The sequence below is a fragment of the Akebia trifoliata genome, chromosome 15 (genome assembly GCF_017979445.1).
Source record: "Akebia trifoliata isolate Shusen 1 chromosome 15, ASM1797944v1, whole genome shotgun sequence".
NCBI lineage: Eukaryota > Viridiplantae > Streptophyta > Magnoliopsida > Ranunculales > Lardizabalaceae > Akebia > Akebia trifoliata.
Genome location: NC_141389.1, coordinates 13,762,178 through 13,776,033, shown reverse-complemented (window position 1 = coordinate 13,776,033; position 13,856 = coordinate 13,762,178).

Here is a 13,856-nt window from a genome sequence, read left to right as displayed (position 1 = left end):
CTAAGCATAATTCCGAGAAAGCCCTCTACGGCATCTGAGCATAGTTCCGAGAAAACTCTTGGCGGTAATTGAGCATAATTCTGAGAAAGCCCTCGACGGGATCTGAGCATAGTTCCGAGAAAATGCTCGGCGGCATCTGAGCATAATTCTTAGAAAGCCCTTGGCGGCAACTGAGCATAATTCTGAGAAAATCCTCGGTGGTAGCTAAGCATAATTTCGAGAAAATCCTCAGGGGTAACTGAGCATAATTCTGAGAAAGCCCTTGGTGGCATCTAAGCATAATTCCGAGAAAGCCCTCGGCGGCAAGTAAACATAGTTTCAAGAAAGCCCTCGGCGGCGACTGAGCATAATTCCAAGAAACCCTTGGCAGTATCTGGCTGAGTAAAACTGAGAATGAAGGAATAAATCTGGGAAAGAACGATTGGAAATGAATTTGGAAAAGAGTGGTTGAATCTGGGAATGAATAGATCTGGGACAGAATGAATGCCCTATCTCCTATGTGAGATCTAAAATACATTTGTTTGAACCTCAAGGTTTTATCCAAAAGTTTTATTAATTTAAAACCTGACTTCTTATTTCTTTTGAACCTCAAGGGTTTTTCGAAAAACTGTTATCAAGAGGGTAACCTTAAGTTTGGGGTTCCCATTATCTTTTAGGATTAACATTGCTCAAAAACAAAATGCCCCTAGTTTGATAACAAACATGACATTGGAGATAATTGAATACATCATGCAAAAAAATGCCCCTAGTATAAAGGGGAAACTACATATTTAGAGGAAAAAGAAAATGCCCCTTGTATGAAGGTTTGAAATATTTGATTATCACAAGCGTAATAAAGATTCAACTTTTAATTTTAATTAATTTTATAGAAGATTTTGAGTCAGGCGCAAGAAAACAAAATATTTTCTTTTTGAGACTCATCATAGAAATCACCCTTCTCTCCCTTGGTTCACTTGGGGAAGTAAAAATTTTCAGATCGATCGCAGAGAAGATAATTGTGACTTCCGAGTCTGTGCCTGGTTTAGGCTACGTATTGAACTTGATTATTCGGACTTCTGATGTTTCAGCTCGGACTGCTCTTGTTGGTCTAACTTTTGCCTAGATTGTCTTTTCAGTTTTTCAAACTAGCGAGCTTTCTTTTTTTTCTTTACTTTGATTGTTGCCAAAGTTGTCATTTCGGATTTTCAACCTTGTGAACTTGCCTTAATTTTTGCCTAAGTTGCCCTTTTTGGATTTTCAACTTAGCAGGTTTTTTTTTTCTTTTCTTCCTTATGGAATTGCTGTCTGATCATGATTTGCTATCTTCCTTGACTTTTCGCATGATACATAAGAGGACTTTTATAGGTAAGCTTATGACTAGGTATAAAAAAGAAAGGGATTTTAAGGCTCAAAAACCCGAATGCCCCTGTATGGCATTTCTTTTATTTTACCTTGAATTTTCTTCCCCTTTTTGAAGATATTTCTTTTTCTTCTTTTGAATTTTGTTTTGGATCTTTTTTGTGTGGGAAAATAGATTTTTTTATTTTATTTTGATGTGGTCGGGCCTGAAGTAACTTCTCAGGTTGCCTACGTACCCCAGAATTTTGGGATCAAACCAAAACGTAGTTCGAATCTTCCCTCCCCTGGGTTAGGTGATCTGGCTGAGAAAGAAAAAGGCATAATTTTTCTTTTTGAAAAGACTGTAAAGGGTTTGAGAAATGATATATTGAACTGGGTAATATGAGAATTGATTCGGCCAAAGATGACCTTCTTAAATGTAGTACATTTTGATTTGGTCAAGGTTGGTTGGTTCTAGTAATTCGATTCCATCATGATCTTGAAGCCTAATAGTTTTTCCTGGTAATATTTTCTTGATGATGAACGGACCTCCCCAATTTGGTTTGAACTTCCCTCTAGGGTCAAAGATAGGTGTCCGATTCTCTTTGAGCACTGAATCCCCGACTTGTAAGTGACGGGCCTTGATCTTTTTGTCAAACGCACGAGCGACTCTTCTTTGATAAGCTTGCACGTGATACAAGGCTCTTAGTCATTTTTTTCGATCAAATTTAATTCTTCATACCGTTGATGAACCCAATCTCCCTTTAACAACTGACTTTCCATTTCAACTGGCAGGACTACTTCCATGCCATATACTAAGGAATAGGGAGTAGCTCCAGTAGAGGATCAAATTGAAGTTCGATATGCCCATAGTGCAAATGACAGTTTTTCTGATCAATCTCGATGTGATTAACACATTTTCCTGATGATAGTCTTAAGATTCTTATTAGCTACTTCGACTGCTCCATTAGTTTGAGGATGGTAAGTGGATGATTTGTGGTGTGAGATTTTGAACTTTGAAAATAATGTAATAACCTCAGCTTTGAAGTGTGACCCATTGTAGACACCCTATTTTTGCATCTGCCTAATTCGACAATTCGTCACCCGATTACCGTGAATTCCTAATGATGATCATAAAGAACTTGAAGGTTTGTGAGTATTATCCCTGATTCCCTCCAATTCCATTCCTTTCATCTCCCCTACTCGTTGCGACTCGACATAGAAATTTATGCACACTTAGGATCGCCACACGTTACACCTAATTTAGCAAGCACATACGCCTTAGGTTCGATACACGATTCTATACACAATTCGATAACTTAGAGACCTCGCAACGTTAGGAAAATGCAACTTTGAAACATAGAAATAATCATGTTGGAACTAAAAGAAACCTCACGTTAAAATTCGTAAAAATCTGCAAAAATTGACAAAATGATGAAAATACCCTTCATGAATTTCAAACCTCCAAAAGACCTCAAAAGTACCTCCATTGCACTCAGAATATGATTTCGAGTCTAACGAGACCCAAACCAACGAAAACAGAGAAATTTAGGAAAAATCATAAAAATGATCGAAATGCCCCTCGACCTCCAAACTCAACTTAAAAATCTCGATCCTTAGGAAAATGTAATTAAAATCAAAATTAAATTCAAAATTTAATTTAATAAAAATTAAAATCAAATTAAAAATTGAACAATTAAAACTTAAAATCAAATTAAAAATTAAATAATTAAAATCAAATTAAAAATTAAACAATTAAAATTAAAATCAAACAACCGATCAAATTAAAAATTAAAACTTGATCAACAAATTAAATACAATAAAAAAAATTAAAAAGCGATCGACCAATAAAAAATTTTCAGTTAATTAATCAATCAATAAAAAATGTCAAATTCAATCGATCAACCAAATAAAACCTAAATCAAATGGCCAATTAAAAATCAAATTAAAAGATTAAAATCAAATTAAATTTTTTAAGTAAACCCAAAAATTCAAAATACTAAAACTCAATTTTTTTTTAACAAAAATTCGAAACAAAACCAATTGATCAACCAATCGCTATTGGCTAATAAGAGACCACTAATGCGCTATGAGTAGCGGGGGATCACCCCACCACCATTCTCCCCAAAAAAGAAACAAGAAGCTAGAGAAATACGTGTTAAAAGGAACAAAAACAGGAAAAAAAAAATCAAAGGAATTAGAAAGACAAAAAAATTAGAAAGATTTGGCTATATAAAGAAGGACGTTTCCTTCTTCATGCTCGCTCGGGGGGGCTCCTTAGGCTGAACGATTTCTTCTTCTCCCTAACGTCCTTGGCTCTCTCTCTCTCTGCACTTCAGATCCTCAGTTTCTTCTTCCTTCACGTTTTCCTCTCCAACGAAGGGGGCTACTTCTTCTTCTTCTCTGCGATTTTTGGCTGAGGACTGTCGTTTCTCTATCTGTGTAACACAGTGTAGACACCCAAATTTGACCGGGCCCTCGACGCAAAATGCCCCAAAAATCGAAAAAATTGGAATGGGCTCCGAGGCCCAAACCTATAAAAATCCAATGAATTTTGTAATTCATTTTTCAATAAATGGCCCAAGGCTTCTAACGTAGCCTACGGACCAAAAACTAGTCCACTCAACTCAATCCCCAAACCCATTTTTATTTAACCAAACCCAAGCCCAAACCCATTTTCAATCTACCCATTATCCATTCCTATTCAACTAACAACCTAAGCCCAACCAAACATTCTACCCAAGCCCAAATCATTTAACCCAAACCCAATTCAACCCAATCCAACATCACAACCAATCACCACAATCATCAAGGTGTGACACATGTCATCACCCCCTTCCACCTCCCTCATCTAATCAACCAACCAACTCCATTACTTCTCTCCAAAAATTAATTCAACCCATAACCCTACCCTAACCTATCCTATCCATTCTCTCAAATCAAACACTTATAACCTATCACTCCCCCTAATCTACCCCCATCATTTCCTACAAAACCCATCTCTACAATCTACACCTACACCTATCATCTCAAATCAAACACTCATCCTTTCATATCAATTCATCTCAACCCTTCATTTCCACCCACTTTTACACATGTCATCATCTCCCTCACCCTCCCAAAATATCATCAACCACCTTATTAAATCATCCATTCTCTTAAACCAAACACCATTTAATCACAACTACTACCTTAAACTCACCTCACCAAACACTCAACCCAAATGGGTTGGGTCGGATCCAAACCATTTGGGTCAAAACTCACCCATTTAACCTTCTTACACAAATACCCTTCAATCCCCATCAAATTACACCCACCCTTCTCTTAAACCCCATACCATTCTACCACTTCCCAATCCTTCACCCCATTATACCCTTAAAATAACCCCACAATCTCTATAAAAACCCCATCACTCTCAACTCTCAATCACTAATGAAAAATCCCACATCTAACCTTCCAAAAGATAAAAAGAAACCACTCTCTTAATCTTTCTCTCTTAACCCTCAACTCACCTTACATCTCATAACTCCCAACTCTCAACTCTCTCAAACAAATCAAGCAAGGAAGAAGAAGTCAAGGAAGTCAAGGAAGGTCAAGGTGGGTTTGGACAAAAGGAATACCCCCTCAATTCCCCTCCTCTACTTACCCCTTCTCTACACATTCGCACACACCACAATGTTCTAAATCACCAAAGGGCCCTTCTTCATAAGGGTGCCCTCAATGATTTGAACTAACATCAAAGCCCCTCACACTTGAGGGCACACATCGATTTTCTTTCATTTTTATTTTCTTTTTATTTCAAAAAACCGAATTCGAGGTTACCATAACACGTGGATGGAGTAGGGTGCCTAACACCTTCCCTACTCCATAAATGGACCCCCTTACCTTGAATCAAAGGTTGGACCAAACATGCTCTATCCATACGAGAGTCATAAAAAAAAGGGTCAAAATGACATGTTCTTTTAAAGAAATACAACTTCGGGTGACCATTCACACCCATTTTCGAAAATGAATGGTGACGACTCCAAAACACCCCAAAGTGGAGGGATGTTTTTAAAACATTTAAAATCCCGTGTCCACAGCTTGGTGACTCCACTGGGGAGTACACACTAGTGGGTCCGACCCTCTTCCTTAATTCGGTTATTTCAACAAAAAAAAAAAGGTTATTTGCTTTTTGTGTTGTTTCTTTTGGTTTATCTACGAACGCGTTTGCTTTGTTTCCTTTTTTATTTTCGCAAGTTTCACATGGGATGGTTGTAATATTTATTTACATATGCTTTTGTTTTATTTTTATTTTGGAACAAAGAATGTAAGGATGGATACGATTCAAAAAATGCACGCACATGCACATGCGATTCACACCCCTATGCATAAGCCACCCCCCTCCCATTTAATTTTCTAACCTCGGATGCCGGTACTCTCAAGCCCCCGAGATCGCTATTTTGGGTGGCCGGGAGGAGAACATCCACCCCATTCACCAACCTAAGACATGTACACTTCGGTGTACATCGAGGTTTGAAGAATGGGTAGCCGAAAAATCACTCACAAATTGCATGCATCGAAGCGTAATTAATAGACAAAGGACACTAAGGCTTGCAAAATCAATTCCGTATCCATCCCATGTTCATATGTGATGTAATTTTTTTAAGCCCACGAAAGCAAGTTGTATAGATTTTAGGATTTCATTTTGTTCTCGTCTATATGTCCCTCTAGGTAAAAGGGGGAAATCTATTTTTTTTATATATTATCATGTGCATCATCAAAAAAAAAAAAAGTAACATTTTTGTGGCCCAAGCCAAAAAACAGAGGCTATGTGCCTCAAAAACCAGAAAACATGGCCAAAATGGGATGATGATAAGAAACAGAGCAAGGTTGGAAGGCCAGAAAAGGTTCTGGTCCGTGCTTGAAGCACGGACTCAAGAAATATTGTTAAGTCCGTGCTTAGAAGACGGACTGGACAAATTTTCTTAGGTCCGTGCATGAAGCACGGACTAGTGTAAAAAAAAAAAAAAAATTTGATGTTCTGGTCCGTATTTGAAGCACGGACCAGCAAAAAAGTGTTAGGTCCGTGCATGAAAAACGGACCCCAAAAAAAAAAAAAAAAATTTGATGTTCTGGTCCGTACTTGAAGCACGGACCAGCCAAAAAGTGTTAGGTCCGTGCATGAAAAACGGACAAAAAAAAAAAAAAAATTTTTTGATATTCTGGTCCGTACTTGAAGCACGGACCAGCCAAAAAGTGTTAGGTCTGTACTTGAAAAACGGACCCCAAAACAAAACAAAAAAAAAAAAAAAAAATTTTTTTTTTTTGCTCATTTTGTTCCTTACGTCAGTCCTGACAACTTTTCTTCTCAAAGTTTTTTTTATTTTGAGTTTTAAAGCTTGAAAATGATCAAATGATTCACTTTACTAGAAAACTCAGGGCCTACTACTCATAATCGATCCTACTCAAAACGGACTTTGCCCAACGTGGCTCGCTATTGATCTTGGTCATAATTAAACCCATCCTTCATTGAGTATTCACTTCCAACTGGTCCACCACCCAGATCCAATCCGACTGGGTCCTCGATCCAGATCCATTTTCGACTGGGTCCACAACCCAGATCCGCATCCAAGTGGGTCCACGACCCAGATCCAACCAAACTGGGTCCCCGACCCAGATCCATTGCAAACTGGGTCCATGACCCAGATCCAACCAACCTGGGTTCACGACCCAGATCCATGTCAACTGGGCATGACCCAGATCCATTTCAAACTGGGTCTACAGCCCAGATCCATGTCCAACTAGGTCCACGACCCAGATCCAACCAAACTGGGTCCCCGACCCAGATCCATTGCAAACTGGGTCCACGACCCAGATCCAATCAATTGGGTCCACGACCCAGATCCATTTCAAACTGGGTCCACAACCCAGATCCGTTTCCAATTGGGTTCCCAACCCAGACCCATGTCCAACTGGGTCCACGACCCAAATCCATTTCAAACTGGGTCCACAACCCCGGTCCGTTTCCAATTGGGTTCCCAACCCAGATCCATGTCCAACTGGGTCCACGACCTAGATCCAACCAAACTGGGTCCACAACCTAGATCCAACCAACCTGGGTTCACGACCCAGATCCATGTCAACTGGGCATGACCCAGATCCACTTCAACTGGGTCCACAATCCAGATCTACAACCAATGGAGTCCACGACCCATAGCGAATCAAGTTCATGATCCATCTATGATCTAATAAAGATAACAACCGATCAATCGACTCAAACACATTCAACTTTTTCAAAAAAAAAAAAAAAAAAAAAAAAAAAAACGGATGTTAACAAAGCACCAATTGCAGTTCTTGATCAAAGTCGGTGCCTAGAAAGATCTTACCCTGTTGATACGAGGGGGATAGACTACGTCTATTCAGGGAACAAGGTGATTTAAGAGTGCCATTGTGCGCCGCCTCTTCCTTGGAGATCCGCCTGGCCGACGATGATTTCAGAGAACTGAATTGGGGGCTGCCAAAAATATGGGTTATTCTAACTCAGTTTATCTCAGAAATTTCTTTTCAAAATATTTTCCCGACTCCGTGTCGATGCCAGCCCCGTGCTGATGAAATTACCTTTTTTTAAAATAAAAAAAAAAATGTCTTACCGACTCCGTGTCGATGCCAGCTCCGTGCTGATGAAATTACCTTTTTCAAAAATGTTTTACCGACTCCGTGTCGATGCCAGCCCCGTGCTGATGAAATTACCTTTTTCAAAAATGTTTTACCGACTTCGTGTCGATGCCAGCTCCGTGCTGATGTAATTTCTTTTCAAAATATTTTCCCGACTCCGTGTCGATGCCAGCTCCGTGCTGAGGTAACTTCTTTTTAAAATGTCTTACCGACGCCGCGTCGATGCTAGCTCCGTGCTGATGTAATTTCTTTTCAAAATATTTTCCCGACTCCGTGTCGATGCCAGCTCCGTACTGAGGTAATTTCTTTTCAAAATACCTTACCGACTCCATGTCGATGCCAGCTCCGTGCTGAGGTAATTTCTTTTCAAAATACCTTACCGACTCCGTGTCGATGCCAGCTCCGTGCTGATGTAATTTCTTTTCAAATCGTTTTACCGACTCCGTGTCGATGCCAGCTCCGTGCTGATGTAATTTCTTTTCAAACCGTTTTACCAACTCCGTGTCGATGCCAGCTCCGTGCTGATGTAATTTCTTTTCAAACCGTTTTACCGACCCCGTGTCGATGCCAGCTTCGCGCTGATGAACTATGTTTTCAAGCTCACCTAACTAAATCTCCCTTTTTGAGTATCATCCCATAATAATTACCGGACCTAATAAATCATCATGCATTCTCCTTTTTGTAAGTAAGATAGTAACACTTGGTCTTCTGTACCCACAGGTGGCCAAATGAAAAAAGTACAAACTTCCTGAGAAGCGTCCATACTTTCTCCGATCATCTTCACCAACTATGAGTAACTCGGATGAACCACAGCCCGCTACAAATGAACTGGCCGAAGCCAATGCAATGATAGCAAAGCTGTTAGAAACAACGAAAAGGCAGGAACAAATCTTGACGGCTGTCTTGAGTAGCACCAATTTTCTGCAAGCACAGGCCGCCCAGCACCAGGCATCCGGGTCGAACCCCGAGCTACCCGAGCAACCTCGACCAGATCAACAAACCACCCCACCTCCTACTGTGCCGATATATCAGGGTCCTCCGCTTTATATACCACAGAATCAACCGCCTCCAGTTGAATCCCAGACGATGAGTTCAACTTCAGGGTTCCCGAAGCCAAAAGTTCTACCGATGACAAAATGGCCCAACAAATCGAGTCTCTCCAAGAAGAAATGAGACGAATGAAGGGTACAAATACTTTAGGAGGGACAAGATTTAGAGACCTTTGCTTTTACCCTAACGCACAGCTGCCGGCTAAGTTCAAGTGTCTGGACTTTGAAAAGTATAACGGGGTTGGGTGTCCTTTGTCGCACTTCAAATTGTATTGTGGGTCAATGTGCCAATATGGCGAGGATGACAGACTGCTGGTACAACTTTTCCAAAGAAGCTTAACAGGACCGGCTCTTAAATGGTTCTCAGGATTGGACCATACCCTCATCAAGAGTTGGCAGGACTTGGCTGAAATGTTTTGGCACAATTATCGGTTCAATACAGACGTGGGTCTGGATCGCAATGATATGGCTAAGATGACGAGGAAACACAAGGAAACAGTGAAAGAGTATGCCCAGAGATGGCGAGAGTCCGCCTCACAAGTGCGGCCTGCGATGACTGAACAGGAGATGAACACTACGTTTATCTCGACACTGGGGCATACCTTTTACACTCATTTGGTTGGACACACTACAGGCACATTCTTGAATTTAGTTCAAGTAACAGACCGGGTCGAGGACGGGATCCGAACTGGTCTAATATTTGACTTTACAGCCTTGAGTGCAACAACGGGGACCTCGGCACAAAAGAAACCAATGCCTTTTGTCAAAAAGAAAGAGGATACCCAAGTCAATAATGTACAACCCAGCCAACCTCTCATCATCCAGGCACCAGTTCAAAGGCCACAGGCACCACAAGCCCCTTGGGTGCCAGTACCTCGAGCTGCCTGGGCCCCGGCACCACAAAATCCCTTCCGGATGGTCCCTCCACAAGCCATGCCAGCACAGCCAGCGCAACAGTATGGACAGAATCAACAAGCAAGACCGAACAGGGTTAACAGAGTGTTCACCAGGTTACCGATGACGTTGTCAGAACTACTTCCCACATTGCTACAAGGAGAGTATCTTACTAAGAGACCACCGAACCCAGAAGCGTCTAAAGGGCCAGGGTACAATCCCAACCTCTTCTGTGAGTTTCATATGGGTGCACCAGGACACTCCACTAATCAGTGTTGGCAGCTCAAGCACCAAGTGCAAAATCTGATTGATCAAAAAGCCATCATACTGGACGGTCCTGCCAACCTGCCCCAACAACAGAACATTAATCAAAACCCCCTACCTACTCATAATGGGGAGGGGAGTGGGCACAGGGTAAATGTCATTCGTGGAGAACTCGACTTCAATCCCTCGGATCTGATAGCACCTATCGGGGCAAAAATTAGGGTACACTTCACAAACGAAGTAAGGACGTCAACGGTTAACACAGTCAACCACTATGTAGATTCATCGCAAAATTCACAGCTACCTCTCAGAATGGCCGACCTCACCATCCATCCCACTCATCAAAATACTACCACCCGACCACCTTTAGTCATACCTTACGGATTACCCCATCATCAAAATTCAACCTGGCCTCCCCTTGTCATACCCTACACACCACCATATTCCCAAGGATCAACTCGACCCCCCCTCCATATATCGTACACTTCATCTCCATGTCCACCACTCGTCATTCCATACACTCCATCGACTTCTCACATAACTCCTTCTACCATCACTACATCCAAATCATCACCACCACCGCTCATTCTCAATATGAAGCCCGATCCACCTCCCATGACCATACACTCACCCAAACCATTCCCCTATAACTCTATCCAGGCAGTTCCCTGGAGTTACGAGACAACCATCACCACAACCGCCGGGGTTGAAACCATGAAGAAGGCATTGGTGGCCGATATCGGTAATATGACAAAGGCAGGGAGATGCAAAAAAATATCAACAAAGGGGGTAAGCATCAAGGAAAAGACCGAAGAAACGACACGAGGGACAACAGATGAAGAAAAGAGAAAGGAAAAAGGAAAGGGCAAAATGGATGAGAGCGACCAGAAAAAAGAGGAGGTAAAAGCGGTAGATAAAGAAGCTGAAGCAAAGGTGACAGACAAAGAAGCCACAGACTTTATTAAGCTCATCCTCAAGAGAGAGCATAACATAATAGACAGATTGAACAAGCAGCCAGACCAAGTCAGCATCCTAGGACTAATGCAAAAATCGGAAGAGCACCAAAAGGCATTGATAAAAGTCCTAGGCGGATCACATGTACCTTCGACCATGACACCAGCGCAGTTAGAGCTAACAGTTGGCCAAATCATGGCCCCCAATCCTATTATTTTTACAGAAAATAAGTTTACACCTGAAGGAATGGGGCACGTCGAGCCACTAAACATTATGGTCATATGCAAGGGCATGATGGTTGCCAGGGTGCTGATTGACAACGGCTCAGCGCTTAATGTTTGTCCACTTGAGACCTTCCAAAAATTGAACGTCGATTGGTCATATGTGAAACCCAACAACAAGGTTGTTCGAGGGTTCGATAGTTCGAAAAGGGACTCGCTGGGCGAGGTGAACCTACCAATCACAATAGGACCTTGCACCTTTGAAGTGACGTTTGAAGTCATGGAAATACCAACGACCTTCAACTTGTTACTGGGTAGGCCTTGGATCCATACTGCCGGGGCTGTGCCTTCCTCGTTGCACCAAAGAGTCAAATTTATCATGGGGCAAAGGATGGTATCAGTATTAGCAGAGAACCTTATTCCAGCTGGGAGAGCCTCAGACGTGCCATTCATTGATATAGAGATGACGGAGGACAAGGCACTCTACCATTCGTACCAATTCGCAGCTGTCAATCACATCGAGAAGGGGAAGGAGAAGGTAAAGGCAAAGCTATCAAGAGCAAATCTTATGATTGGCCGGATTATGAAAAGGGGAGGTTACCGACCTAAGCGAGGGTTGGGGCCATGAGGAAGAGGAAGAGCTACCCCAGTCGAAGCAGTGAAGCATACCCCTTATTTTGGTCTAGGCTTTAGAACTACGAAAAGGGATATTACAGGAATGAATGATAAGAAGAAAGAGCTTCGGCTAGCAAGAAAGCAAAATCGTGAGTCGAACATCTGGAATCTGGGTCGAGTCCCTCACATCAGTGTTAACTTCCCGAAATCCCATATCAGGCCTGATGACTTATCAGAACCGCCATTGGGAAAAAGGCCAAAAAAGGTAAATATCGCACCACTATACAAAGACCCAATCGTCGAGTCCCAATCATCCTTCGTAGAAGGCATTGACGTTTTGTTCAATGGGGATTCCGAAGAAAGTCCATCGGAGACCGCTCCAAAATCCATCGAAGTGGAAATCGCTACTAGCCAAGGGAACAAATCGCCCTTTCCAAAGGGCATTGACTGGGCATCAGTCGTCATCCCACCGAGTTTGGGAGGGACTGTGCCCCAACCTGACAACAACAACAATCAATCGGAGATCATGGTTATCTCCGAATCACCAACCAAATCACCCAACACATCACTTTCACATCTCATCCGCCCCCTCAGAGAAGGGGAAACACTGTACAATTGGGAAGAATTCCTATTGACACTTGAGGCTGTCGAGGCCTCCAAAAAAAAAATGCCATTAGGCAACATCAGTTTGCCCGAGGATCATAACGAGCCCTCGTCCTCGGGTAAAGACGGTTTTGAGGGCTCCCTATATTTACTAATGCATGATTGTTCTTCTTATTTCAGATGTCCGGAAAATAGCACTCAAAAACCAAAAAAATCAAAAAGTTTGCAAAAATCAAAAAAATCAAAAATCTTTCAAAATCTCAAAAAAATAGATATATTTCAAAAACCAAAAAAAGAGTTTCTTCAGAATTTAAGGGATTTGTCTCAATTGAATGGACCTTTGGACAGAACAGAATATGAAAAGGACGAGTATGACTTCGATCTCGAACTCGACTTCGATCTTGTGGGAATTGAAGAAGAGTCTGAGGACGAAGTGGAATACCCTCCTAAAGAAATCAATTACCTGTTAGAACGACATGAAAAGGGTGTTCAGCCAAACATTGAGGATACAGACTCAGTTAACCTCGGCACTGAAGATGACCCACGTGTTGTAAAAATCGGAACCTTGTTAACCCCTCAGCAAAAAGAAGAAATGATCGAACTATTGCGTAATTATCAAGACATCTTCGCCTGGTCCTACAAAGATATGCCTGGCTTAGACACGGATCTCGTTGTTCACAAACTGCCGATCGCTCCTGGGAGCAAGCCAATCAAGCAAAAGTTGAGAAGACTCAAGTCAGAATGGACACTCAAAGTCAAAGACGAAGTGATGAAACAGTTTCAAGCAGGATTTCTCGTAGTCTCCACGTACCCCGAATGGCTAGCCAATGTCGTTCCGGTACCAAAGAAGGACGGGAAAGTACGAATGTGTGTCGACTACCGGGATCTGAACAGAGCCAGTCCTAAGGATGATTTTCCACTACCTCACATCGACACTCTAGTCGATAGCACAGCAGGGCATGGAATGTTCTCATTCATGGATGGTTTCTCTGGGTATAATCAGATAAAAATGGCAGAAGAAGACCAAGATAAGACAACATTCATTACACCCTGGGGCACTTTTCATTACAAAGTCATGCCGTTTGGGCTTAAAAACGCAGGGGCAACCTATCAACGCGCAATGACGGCTTTATTCCACGACATGATCCACAAGGAAATGGAAGTCTATGTAGATGATATGATCGCTAAATCAGGCATAGAAGAAGATCATCTGGTAAATTTCAAGAAATTGTTCGATAGGCTAAGGAAATACAGCTTAAGGCTCAACCCAGCAAAGTGTGTA